Below are 14,239 nucleotides of genomic sequence, written 5' to 3' on the forward strand. Positions count from 1 at the left end.
TAACGCAGCTGATTCATTTTACAAACAAATACATCATCATAAAACTTTTTCACATTCTGATACATATGTTCCAGTGGGGCTTTACGTAGTTGATTTGTTCTTGGTATTGAAGGCAGAAATGAAGATGCATGACGTGAGACGATACGTGGTACGTGAAAATTAACATTGGCCATTAAAATAGGACAGTAAATTTTTCCCTGAATTAATTTCCATAAAAAATTAGCACTGTACAATTGTCTTCTGCTACTCAAGCAATGAATTTGGTGTCGTGCTAATAACAAATTATATTCCATTCCCCTAATTGGATAGATTCCATCTATTCTAAACGATAAACATTTTAGAAAACGACGTTGAACTTTTTCTATGGCAAGCCTATATACTCTAGTTTATTATGAATATTGGAGTACATTTATTTGATAGTAATCAAGTACATGAGGTGAATTCTTCACGAATCGTTATAACTTCCCGTAAATTAAAAAATGTATTTACAATTTTTATAAAAAAAAGTCAGTAAGCAAAACTGCATCGTTTCTTATTTGGGGTGTTGGATGCACTCGATGAAGAAGGCTATTTTGTAAGCAATAAAAACGAACTTTTGTAAAATTTGATAAAGACAATCATATAGGTACATGGACTTTTAAAATTTAAAAAGATGTGCAACCTATAGTAGGATTGATGATCGAACGTCGCTATGTCGAATCGGGTCGAATGCAGAATCGGGAAGTGTAAACAGACAAATTGGGAGTCGAATACGAAAATCGAATAGTGTAAACCAGCTTTTACACAATACTTTCTAGAATTGTTCTTTACATTTTAGATTTTAAGCTGGCATTATACTGTAAAACTTATTCTTTATTTTTACTTGAAAACCCAAAGGATTGATGACATTAGTAACTAAGTACTCGAATACAATGGCTTCAGGGAATGCTTAATATTCTATAATGACTTGTGTGAAAGCTTAGGTAAATATCAACTTTATTATTGTTACAACTTTTCTTAGGGGTGTATTTGTCTAATTGATAATACTAAGTAGTCACGAATTTCAATAACTTGGATAAAAGCTTTGTTAGCGCTTAGGATTATTCTTTAATCTATCCTAAGCGTTAACAAAACTGTTATCCCCAGTGAAGTCACTTCCAAATAGCAATAATTTTACTTTACATAAAAGTATGAACTTATGTTAAATAATGTTTATTATTCTTCTATTTATGAATAACACTTGCATGCTTGACTTATCTTCGGCACGCTCCTGTGCACGTGTTTATTGATCATAATTATTACTTCACAGAAATTCATACATCTCATTTCTTTATAGCAAGTATAGGCCTTAATAAATACCTAGCAACACTTGATAAATTGTTAGATAATAATAATTAATGGTCGTCCTTTAAAAGAAACAGTGACAGATGATAATACACATTCTACAATACTCCTTGAATCCAACTAATCGACTTCAGTTTTCTTTCTTTCTTCTGTGACGGTCCACCCTTGAGGAGAAACTGCAAAATACCGCAATAAGAAACTTCAGAACATAATTCTCTAACTCAAAAACTAAATTCGCATATTCGCAAAAAAGCAAGCAATTTGCGCATGTCCAATCGCGTATGTATTAGCCAACCACCAGATAATTGCAAACCTATATTCGCACACCATTGAGAAGCACTCACTCAGTCAACCCTAGCCAAATACCACACCCAAGCAAAAGTTCCAAGATGGTGACAGCACGTGACGTTAACATGATAACAAAACAAAGAAGAATCCACAACGTTGGCACGTGATACTAACGACATTCAATTAAAAACACAGAGGAACCAACACCAAATAAATCACACCAAATTAACTACCAGATCTCACGCATTACCATCAATCTATTTTGCGACTTATCAGTCTGACGAAATTCTCGAAACAACGAAACTAAGACTTATAAAACCTCTAAATAAAGCCCAAAAGGATTGCATTCTTATCAACTAACCCAAATACGAATACCACGATGCAAAACGTGCACTCATAAAGATGCCACCAAAGACATAATTAATGAGAAAAACGCAGTATAAAAGGTCGCAAAATCGGGAAGTCGAGGAAGTCGAATTCAGCGTGCCACGAAGACGAGAAGTACCCACGACGATCAATACCCAAGTAGAGCCGTGCTGAAGCCTTGTCCAGCTGATAGTTCCTTTGCCCGAAATTGCGAAGGAAGACTTAGAAAAGTTCCATGGTTTCTTGTAAGTGAAAGATTCTAAATTTAAATCGTCATGCATGTGTTATCTTGCTTCTGTGCCTTCTTCGATAATCGCCTGATGTGTGATTAACCTGAACCTCCGTCATTATACGGAAAATTTAACTTATTAAATTGGGGAATGGTCCATTACTGTCACCGAAAGGGCGAACGTTTATCAACTAAGAACTGAGGAATTATCTGTGAGATGGGTTACTAGTCTGTCGCTTAAATGCAAACGCTATTAACAAAATGATGAAGATAACGAAAGCGGTCACTGCACTCTGCGGTCCCTGTTTTAATGTGAATCTCGGAATTTTGACGAATCTTGGGGGGATTTCCGGATAACCCGTGTACCTTAATAAAAACTTTAAGACTTCCGTAGTTAATGAATAATCGCGCACTTTAGAAATATGTAGTATTTTCATTTGTTATTTTTGCTCTAAGGTCCGGAAACTTCCTTCCATGATTTTTGAACAGTTTCTTTTATTCTTTTTAATTTGTTTATGGAAATGCTAATCATCCCAAATTTCATTACTGCGACTTAGGGTAATAGAGAATGATCCTTGTGAAAAAGTACCATTTGCAAATTGGACCTCATACGTCCATGTCGATTTAACGTTATACTTATAATATTCACTGCCAATTAATTTAAGTTTTATGCTAATATCTTATTAATCAGGGATATAACAATATATAAAGGATATTTCAAGTAACGTTTTCGTTTAATTTAACTTTAAGGAGACATTGATATTTGGCCTTTTGTAGTGACTGTTGATTGCCATGTATCTAAATAATTGAAGTGAATAGTAACACTTTTAGTTTTGTTTTATCAAGTAGGTAGGGATTATTTAGCGGACGCGTCAAATAACGAATTCTGGTTTTGTAGCCTTAAGAATGTATTTATATTATATTTAACCTTTGTCTGGGACTTACAATTTTAACTATTAATTCTGTTTGAATTTATATTTAATATACTTGTTAAATGAAGACTACATTTTACTTATTACCTCTCCCTGATTGCAATTTAGCTATCCATTTCCAAGGAAATGGGCCTACACCCAAATAAATAATTTTGTTAGTGTTCATGCTTGGCCACCGATAATAACACGGATGGACACGACTCTTCTAAAAGACTTGACAGACAAAAAACACATATACGAAATGTGTTAAATAGAACGCTTTTTAAACAATAATTCTATATACAGGTGTCTCTTTTATTTGATACAACCCCTGTAACTTTTTTATTCTTAGAAATAAACCTGTAGTTGTGGGAGCAAATTTGTAGGTATAACTTTAACAGCATATTTTTTTGGATTTAAAAATTCAATTTAACGGCGGAAACAGAGGCGTGTGTATAAATCTTAGAAAACAATTTTCTTTACTACACTGAATAATTAAATGATAAGAAGCTTACCTTGGATGATCCAGTAGTGCCGTCAACAATGGCCATGCCGTGCTAATTGCAGAGGAAGAAATCTAAAGGTGTTAAGTCGGGGCTAGGTCCGTGGTCGGGACTATGAGGGGGTCATGCATTTACACTTATTTGCAAACGTCTCATCAAGATCGTCCCTAACGACTCTGTGATAATGAGGTGGTGCCTCGTCCTGCTAAAAACCACAGTTCTTGTCGGAGGTTGAGATGAACACTTTCTAATAACCCCACAAAAATTATCGATACCTGTGTCCTGTTAAGTTGCCTTCGAAGAAGTATAGGCCAATTACGTAATCTGCAATAATACCAGCCCACACATTTATGGATTAAACTTTTTGAAAACGAGCTGTTCTGATCCAGTGTGGGCTATTTTGGGAGTAATAGTGACAGTTGCGCCGATTAACAACCCCGTTATTGCCAAATCTTGTTTCAACGCTGAACAAAACTTTGAATAAAAAATTGTTGTCCAAATCCAGTTGATGTTGCATAAAATTGCAAATTCGTATTCTTCTGGGAAAGCCTTCTTCGTTTAGATCTTGTACTAACATCACATGGTAAGGGTGGAACTTATTCGCTCCCAAAATTTTTGAAACGGAAGATTGAGATAGTCCTACCTTTGGCTCCAATTACACGAATTTCATTTTCGACACCAGTAGCGGTAAGTCCTCTATTTCTTGTTACTTCCGGCCAATTTTGTCTTAACGTTTTTTTCTAAACATCTAAAGATTTGGTCGGATGGATGTCGCCTATCGGGATATCTTCTTTCGTAGAGATTTGCTGCTCCAACGGCATTTTCCGCATTCTCCAAAAAACAAGATCATATCAAACTTTTCATCGTTCGTGTATTTAACCCTCATCTTAGCGCGAAGACTAAAAACTTATCGGAGCTCAAAATTAACAAATAGAATAATTGCGAAAGTCAAAATTAACTACTAGGTAACTACGTTTTACATTTTAGAAAAATAAAATATAAAAAGAGTTACTATGTATTTTGTGTTGCATTGAAATTTGGTCAGGGTCCCGTTATTATAATACTCACCCTGTATGTGTAAGAAAAGCAGTGTCATCAGTCACGTTGTTCGCATCGTGCTCTGGGATTTTTGCTGTTTTCTCTAGTCTTATCCGTGAGAAATTTTCGAAAAGTGGTGTATTTGTGGGTGCGATGACGTCGGTCTTGCACATCAGTTTTAAGGATCTCTGGTCGTCGATTTGGTGAGATCTTTTCATTTTGTTTCTCCACATGCTTGCTATAAATTATCGTAGCATTTTTTGGTGGTGATAAGACCAGCAGCCAGCCTTATTTTTAGGTGGTTCGCTGTCCCTCAATCGGCGAAATTTTATCACAGCTTGTGATATCCTATCTATTTCTTTTGCAGTAGTAATTTGCAAAACTTATCATGTTGCTCGTTTGTGGCAAATTTCTTGGCTTTGTTAGGATCCGCGCAGATTCTCCCCAGCTTATCACCATTCCAGATCATTGTATTTTAGAGGCATTCGTACAATTAGCATCTACTTTCCGTTAAGAAATATGACACAAAAGAATATTTGAAAATAAATTATGATCGATTAACTTCGGACTTGGCTGATTTTAACTGGGGTCCACATGCCGTAACGATTGGTCATTATCGTTAGAAAGAAACGATCCAACCGATATCATTTATTTAGATTTCGAAAAGGCGTTTGATCGCGTTCCGCATCGTCGCTTACTGTCTAAGTTAGAAAATTCTGGAGTGCGAGGTCCTTTGCTAGAATGGATTGAGGCTTTCCTAAGCGACCGGTATTTTAATGTAAGAGTAGGTTCATCGTTTTCTACAAAACGTAAGGTACTTTGTGGGGTTCCACAGGGATCAGTTCTGGGTGCAGTATTATTTCTCGTATATGTATCAGATCTGTTACCTTTATTAAACTCCTCTGCAAAAGACATTCGTGAACCCAAATGAAAAGTTATTTAAAATCCTTTTCATGTCATACGTTCGTCCTACTGTGGAATATTCTATTGTCATTTGGTTTCCTACACTAATAAGGGACAAAAAACTAATTGAAAAAGTATACTGTTAGCTTAGTATAGATCTTTCTACCATCTTTGTTCTTGCTGATGTATCCCACTTTCGTGGTCACTCTAAATAACTGTTTCATGGAAAATATAAAACAAAATGGCGACAGCAATTCCTAATCAGTCGTGTGTTTAAAATTTGGAATAGTCTGGATGTAGGAAGTATACATTCCAATAGTGTGCTAGTTTTTAAAACCAGACAAAAAAAAACATCTTGATATGCCCGTAGCCTAATGTACACTAACGAGAACAATCTTCTCTTGGAGACAAGCAGTAATCATCTAGCTGCTGTATTTTGTTCTTTCGGATGAGTATAATAGGTTTTTAGTTCTGCTCGATATTTATATAATAATAATATTAATCACTTTTATTTATTTATTATTTTATTTACAAATATTTCTAGTACTTAATACTGTAGGACATACTTGATTATGAGGATGTTCCGATAATCTAGCACTTACGTGAGCGTTGTGCTAAATACAAATAATGCGTTAGGGCACATTGTTCGACAAAGGGTAATCCCTACTAGTCTGAAATAATGTGATTGGATTTATTATTACCTACTTTTAAAAAGTGTGGTAAATTACTTGTGCCCGGAATTGGAAAGAGACTAGTTAAGTTACCTATGTATAGACAATACTAGGCAAGGATAGTACGAGAATATTAATTTTTTTAATGTAGGTTTGTTACCAATGTCGAAACTGTCGCAAAAATTGTAGCTTAGTGATAAATAAGTATACAGGATCGCTATAGTGCCAAAAAAATACCTGCCTTTAAAAAACTCCAAAAGTAAGAACCGTGGAGATATATTTCTATTACGAAAATTCACCAAATATAAGTGTGATAATGATAACCAAAACATTCCGTAAATATTGGGAGAGGAGTATAACATTTTAAAACTCCCAAAAAATTCTAAATTTGGATTTCAACCGTGATCCTAAACAAAACTGGACCCTACGTTGTGTTTTTATGGCGAAATGCGTTACTTTTCATTTGAACGCAATTAAAATACCAAATATGGAGGACAAATTGTTTATTCCTCCATTCTGGAGAGGAAAAAGCTGTTGAAATAAGTTAATAGTAAAACCATATTAAACAGTACATTCAGCACGAGCAAAAATGGTACTTTTTTCTTTAAATAAAAATTCAAGAGATTAGCACTTTTTGTACAATTGTACGCAGATATATCTTTCTTACGTTTACTTATAATTCTGATTATTTCTTCTCAAACGTAAAAGCAACAAATCTTAGTTAGCTTTTTTCTGAAGTTTTGCTTCTACATCTAGGATCGATTGCACCTGATATTTGTTGGTAATGCGGATGACTTCTTGCATTTTTTTGATAATCTTCAGCATGACGTCACGTTGAGGTCCAGCTGGATCTATTTTAAGACCATATTAAACAGAATATTCAACATGAGCAGGAATGGTACTTATTTCCTCAAAGAATGAAACTAATTCAAGAAGAAAGGAAAGTACCTTCCCATCCGCTTAGTACACGGCATTTTTTGTTCAAGTATGCGTACACGTTTCTTACGTATGCTCATGTAATAAACATAAATCTGAATAGTCGCAGAAAAAAGAATTTTAACAAGCCACACTTACGTTTTTCCATTTTTGCAAGGAAAATTTTCTGGTCCGACATCTGTTTTTTCAACAGTTCACGTTTTCTCCTTATTAGATTATTTTTGATCTTTAACAGTTCTTTATTCTTCTTTATAGCACTGAGTACTTGCGCCTTGGAATTAGCACCCTGATTTTTGAAAGGTGTTGTTGCGTGATTACCATCATTAGTACCAATGAAATAGGAGTGTTGGTGAAAACTGACGGCGGGATATTGACACGACTGCTGGGTGTCCATAATGGAGACGGGATTCAGCACGCATTGTATGTTGGGTTCGCTGGAAAAAGTTTCCTGTCCAAACAGTTCCTGTTTCTTCATGATAAGGTTATTTTCAATAATCAACATTTCTTTTCTAAGTTTGTTTTGATTCTTAGTAAGTTCCTCTTAAACTTATAATATTAAAACTGACCTAAACTGTAATAAAATATACTTAGTAAAACACTCAACATTTAATTGCTTCGCTCACAGGCAACACTACAACACTTTACAATGCAAAGACCAAATGAAAATTTTAGAAAAATATCTTCAAATTTATAGCAATATTTTCTTATCCTTTGTTTTTTTTTGCCGAAGAACAACCGTGTTGGTTTTCGGCACGAGGTGCTGGAGAAGTGCAATAAATTGCTTACCATCCTAAAACCCCATCTTCTGCTCAGGTATCAGAACTTTGTCCTCTTCACCTGCGACTGCAATTCGATTGAGCTAACGTATGTCTCAAAAATGTTGGCACAAAATTCTTCAATAATTTTTTTTGTGTGAATAAGTTTTATTTAAATTGCTAACATACTCGTACCCCAAAAATATTGCTACTATAAATAACAAAACTAACAACTTATATCAAATGAAGTGGTCCATGGTCCTCCACTAGACGCAACTTCCGTCGTACACCTCGCATTAAGTTTTGGACGGTATTAATATCGAATTGTCTGAACTTTCTAAAGATTCTTCTTCGCAACTGCTCTTCATTTTCAGCTACCCAACCTCCATCGTACACATTTCGAGATAAAAGGGCCCAAAAGTCTTCAATCGGGAGAGCCTGGAGAAGATTAGGGGGATTGTGATTTTTAGGGACAAAAGCTATGTTGTGGTCGTTATCAACAAATTTTGCCTTTGTTTTATATTTTACGTTGTCTGGACATTCATCTATGTTATCTGTATAAAAGCCATCGTTGCATTTCATCTTTGAGTTTGAGAGCGTAAACTACTAATTCATTATTGGTGACAATAATTATTTTGTTGTTCGCGAAATCTATCCGTCTCAATTCCCGGCAACATCTTGGGATCCATGCCAGCTGATAGGGTGTATATTTGGAACATTTCTTTCTTTTTCGAAATTTTTATCCATTTCTCTTTAATTCTCTCCAAATGGTGTCGTTTGAAGTGCCGTATTGACGTCCCAGTTTCCTAGTTAATCACCCAACTGTATTTTTGGCTCTTGCTACCAGTCTACCGGCTCTGGCTTTAATTTTACGGTCCTGCTCTGGTGGTTGGTGCATGGATCTGAAACAGAAAAATGTGCACCACATGCCCTGACACTGGTATACTTACCTGCTTTTTGGGGGCGGTGTGGTCGGGGGAGAGAAGGCCGGGGGTGGCTGGTCGATGGAAGCAGCGGGTGGAGTCACACGCCGATCTTGTCGTCAAGCGTCTTCTTGAGGCTTCCTCGTCGAACTGGTAGTCGGCAGCTTCTCGAACCAAGGGGTTAGGGTGTTCTTCAGCTTTCTTAAAGGTGCGAAGTCCAATTTCGTGCAGAAATAATTGCTTTAACTTCGGGATGTTGGTCTCCCGAAGAATCTGGTTGTTTTTGACGAACTTGAAAGTTTGTCGGAGAATTTTTGTCTGGAGGACTTCCAGACGATGAAACTGGATTTTGGAAGGCTTATAGCTCCAGGCTACTGAGGCATAAGAAATGGTGGGGCGAATGAATGTTCGATAGAGAAGAAGTTTGTTCTTGGTCGACATCTTGCTGCCTCTGCCGATTAGGGCACCAGGAGACCTTTGATTTTATTGGTCTAGGCTACAATGTAATCAACGTGAGGAATGAAACTGAGCTTTTTGTCAATGAAAACACCGAGATATTTTGTTTTGTCCTGCTAGGGAATGTCCTGGCCGAACATGGAGACGTACCCTATCGGGTCTTAACGACTTTTCATATTGAAGAGTGCAGAGCTTTTATTGGCTTTGGCTAGATCGAGAAAGACTGCGCCCTTGAATTGTTTTCATTCAGTTGACTTTGTTGTGAATTCTACGACCCAAAGAAGTTGGTCGGAGGTGGAATGGTGGGGTCGGAAGCTAAATTGCTTGTCGGGAAGGATGCCCGTTTCCGAATAACCCTTTCAGCGCTCTTCCCTACCGAAGGAAGAAGATTTTGGGGGAAAGGGCAGTCCAAGACGTCAACTATATGGGTTATCCATTCGAAATTGCAATATATGTTGAGGAAAAACACAGGGGTCAATTTAAAATCATTTGTGAAAGTGCATGCATTCATGAAGACAATTTGCAAAAATGACGTAGCCAAGAAGGATGGAAATCGGCAGCTGTGGCAACAGGTTACGTTGAAGAGAGTATTAGCAATAAGAATGTTTCAAACGTTATTGGGGGTGGCATTAATGAAACTGTAACCTCATTCACTTCCGAGAGTACTAGCAGTATTAATTTGAAGAGCATTTCCTCTGATTTAAGAAACCGGAGTATTAATATTTCAGATAATACCAACTGTACTTTTCACATTCATTTAACAAATTAAGATTGTTAAAAAATATTTGAATAAAGCTTTTGAAACATTTACTAGTAATATTTTATTTGATGTACGTACACCTGTCAGATTAATTAAAAAGTTGACATTTAAACTTCACGTTTCTCGGGTTGTTCGTGTTGCATAGTAACTTTAAACACGGGCGTTTTTGACCCATTTCGCACGTGTAGCAAACAAGATTTTTTCAACAATCGCAGCAAAATTTAAAAATAAACACTTGTGTCCGATTTCATGTAATAATACTGTATAAAAATTAGTTTGGCCATCAGGTGTATTGCCTGATTCACCAAAATACCAATTTTCTGATTTATCAAAATGAATTCCTAGACATTCATCATTATTTGGAAAGAAGCCTTGAACAAAAATCGAGTGATTTGTTTAAAGGATATGTAAAAGCATTTATGAAAATAAAGTTAGAGACAAGTGAATGGAGCAATGATTTTGAATCAGAAGAAGAATATAGAAAAGCCGTAAAAGAAAATCTAGGTATTGAATTGGGTAAAATAGAAAATAATCCTGGAAAGAGAACTGTTGCAAAAATCTGCTTAAATTCCTTATGGGGTAAATTTGGCCAAAGACAAAATATGGAGGCAACAGAGTATGTTACAGATATTAAGAGATTTTATGAGATTTTATTAGACGACAGACTTGATAATATACATATCAATGAATTAAACGAAAATATGTTACAAATTGATTACAAGTATAAAGGTTGCTATCTAGAAAATGATTTGAATACTAATATATTCATAGCTGCTTTTACAACTGCAAATGCTAGACTAAGATTGTACGAAATGTTAGACATAATACATATATAATACGTCAATGCTTTTTTTGTTTATTTTAACCTCATATTCTGCGTGCTGTGCCAAAGTGTGGCTAAAGTACTTATAAAAACACAGATAAACACCAAGTTTTAGATAAAATGAATCTGAAAAACTCCATTACAGAATTTCGTCGATTTCAACGCAGTCGAAGAGAGAAGATGTTGATAAGAAGCAATATGCTAACCTTTGCTAGTGTCCGTTACCAGCGTGGGGGGAATCCCCTCATACACGATGTAACAATAAAAATTAGACAAGGTCAATTCCCAGATTTAGGGGTGATAACTTTCAGGTCTGAGGGTTTTTATTTCTTTGTGGAAGAATTTACCAGCTACAATGACCATGGGAGTCATCCAACCGATGTAAGAATGATTTTCAACAGCGAGGAGGACATTGTGTTAAGATTCGGAAATGTCACCCAGCAGAGAAAATTTGCAAACGCCCTAAGAACCTTTTTAAGATTGAGGTAAGAAAACACCTATATCCATTTTATTCTTATTGTTATGTTTGTAGCAATCTCTCCAGCCCGGAGCCAGGAACCCCGCTACCAACTTTAGAATAGTTTAATAGGAGTAGTAAAGTAGTAATATGTTAAAACTATTTTAAAATATTAATAAATTCCATTGCTCAATCGTATTTATTTTTGTACTCAAGTGGCCCAACAAAAAACAAACCAAAAGGTGAATTTTAACTTTTAACAAAGGTACCTTGAAAAAGGGAAAGATTTGATAAAAAAACGATGTGTGTTGAAGGAGCCTAACAGGAAAAACTCTTTAATACAAGGCAAAATCCCTAATTTTGAGTGTTTTTGAAATAGAAATTTGTTTGGACGAAACCTTATTCATTTTTGTGCTGAAGTGGCTCAACAAAAAAACAGTAAAAAGGCGAATTTTAACTTTTAATTAAGAAGACTGTTAAAATACCAAGGGAAAAAGACGAATTTTAAGTGTTTTTAAATGGTAACTTTTCTTGGCAGAAACCGTATTCACCTTTGATAAAACAGGATATATTTCTTAAAATTTTGACTTTTTTAAAAAAGGGTGATTTTGAAAAACCGGGCAAATTCTTTAAAAACTTTAACTTTTCAAAAGTTACCTTGAAAACCGGGCTAAAAGCATTAAAAGCGTATTGTGTTCTGAGGGGGCTTTACTAACTACTATTGTCAGGTATATTCATAACAAATCTAGATTTGTATCTAATTAATGTATACAAACCGCCATCTGCTAATTTTAACATGTTTGTTGACGTCCTAGTCAAATTGTTTTTTACTGTCAATACATATACGGACAATGTCTATGTAGTAGGAGACTTTAACATTGATATATTAACAGTGAGGATCACTTCATGCATAGATTCTTAGACTTCATGCAAAGTTATGGTCTGCATCATATAGTAAATTTCCCAACTAGAAAAAATGTATTTACTAATATAGACACTGTAAGGATCCAATTCGAATTTTTAAATTTCAAATGAATTCCGCGCGCACAAGAAACAGTTAGTGAGAAGAAGGAGAGGTTGGCAACCAACCACCCCAAGGAAACAGGCGTGCGCAAAGCGGGTGGTTTTGTCTCGGGTAAAACCGGCCACTTCCTTTTGATCGCTTGGAGAGAACAGACCACTTCTTTTCGAGCGCTTCGAGCAACAGGTTGTATTTTTAATTGTGAATTATTCTGTGCCTTTTGCTGTTGTTTTTGCGTTTCCAGTTCCATTGGAAAATCTAGCAGGCCCCGTTGAGCCATTGGGTGTTCCTGACTTCTCATCGTTCTTACGACGAGGTTTTTGCGTTCCTTTTGGCGGTAAGCCGTGTCGAAATCTTCGCATCTTTGGAGAGGTATGTTTTGAACACCTGTTTTGGACTGGGCCCTGTTTTCGCGGCGAGTTTCAAGCCCCGACGATGCTTCTGACCTCGTGTCACAACGACGCGTGCGCTTTTTTCCACTAATCTCGTTTTTTTTTTCTTTCATTTAAAATCCATCGCAGTAGGGCTTTACAGGAAGTGATTTCTAGTTCGGGCCATGCTTTATTTAGCTATATTTGTGAAATCTGTATTTTGGATGGCGGCAAACGAGTTGTTATTTTCACCGTTCTTTGTTCAGGCAGCGGCCATTTTGAAGCGTCCATTTGTTTCTTTTAATCGAGCACATGTTTTAACTGAATCTATTGAACAAAATAACAACATTGTGGGTCATGGGGGGACGTGCCTTTATTCTTTGGATTTAGCACATCGTTTATACAACGCCACAGGATTCATCGTATTTTTGCATCGCATATTTTCGACGCCTATTATTTGGAATGACGAATTCGTCCAACGCCATTTTGCAACTGCAGCTTGTCTGCCATGTTTGTTTATGTGTTTGTTTGGGGATATGTATGTGTAATAATGGCCCACAATGTAGCTGAATAATTTCACGTTTGAATTTTAACCAATAACTTGACTGGACACGAATTAATATTAATCACATGTAAATCTGTTAACTTTACAATCTTTCACCTCATGCAATTTGTCTTTGTCTCACAATTTTAGCTTCAGTAATTTTCTTTGCTGTATAATTTGAATTGAACGTAAATTTCCATGCTCTGCAGTTCTGACTTAACATGATATTTTATTTGCACAAGCTTATTTCACACCAGATCTTTATTTTATAAATCTTTGCTAAGTTTTGCTCATGTAAATATTTTGTTGATGAATATTTCTATCATGTAAATTATCTGATGTCCAAATTTAATCTCAATTAAGAATTATTTGTTGTTGAATTTTCGTAAGAGTGTGTGGCGAATTTAAATGTTGTGTATTGCTCTTTGTTGAAACTTTAACACTTGTTCGGTTGTCATTTAATATTAGAGTCATAGAGATTGAACATTTAAATAGAAATTGAAGGTAAATAACACATAACTCGTAGTGTACGTGGGGCGCGCGACTCCTTCTCAAACTGACGGGATTAATCGCGTCACCTATACAAAACCGCGGGTTTTGTATAGCTTCAGGGGGCGATCGTGGGTTTTTAACGCTGCCGGTTTCGTGATAGCCGGGACCCCACTACGGATCTGCGATCGTAACCGCCTCGTTTCGCAGGGCACGTTCGTAATGGAGAGATGCGTGTGAGCAGGCGTTGGTGTAGATAGAATCACCGTCGTGGGAGAGAACAGTGACGATCAGGAGTCCCAACCTCTACTTGCGCTACAACGCCCCCTCTGGGTATTTTGCTGTGCTCGTAAATGAAATTGATATATTTTGTTTTATATTTTGTTCGATCGCCACACTCTCGTAATGATTCGGGTTCTGCCATCCAATTTACATATGTGTAGGTCTTGTGTTTGTTCGGTTTTCATATGTG

The 14,239-nt window shown here is 36.1% G+C and overlaps 1 long non-coding RNA gene across 2 annotated transcripts; it reads left to right on the forward strand.

The window, feature by feature from the left end:
• Positions 1-10,957: 10,957 nt before the first annotated feature.
• LOC135138952 (uncharacterized) lies at positions 10,958-11,540 on the forward strand. 2 transcript variants are annotated; one of them, XR_010282088.1, is made up of 3 exons: positions 10,958-11,140; positions 11,197-11,370; positions 11,418-11,540. It is a non-coding gene; the product is annotated as an uncharacterized LOC135138952 (long non-coding RNA). The 2 variants fall into 2 exon arrangements; XR_010282087.1 differs by having other exon boundaries at positions 10,958-11,370.
• The last annotated feature ends 2,699 nt before the right edge of the window (positions 11,541-14,239 follow it).

The sequence above is a fragment of the Zophobas morio genome, unplaced genomic scaffold, assembly GCF_036711695.1.
Source record: "Zophobas morio isolate AGI-343-1 ecotype UQ-CSIRO unplaced genomic scaffold, CSIRO_AGI_Zmor_V1 ptg000030l, whole genome shotgun sequence".
Taxonomy (NCBI): domain Eukaryota; kingdom Metazoa; phylum Arthropoda; class Insecta; order Coleoptera; family Tenebrionidae; genus Zophobas; species Zophobas morio.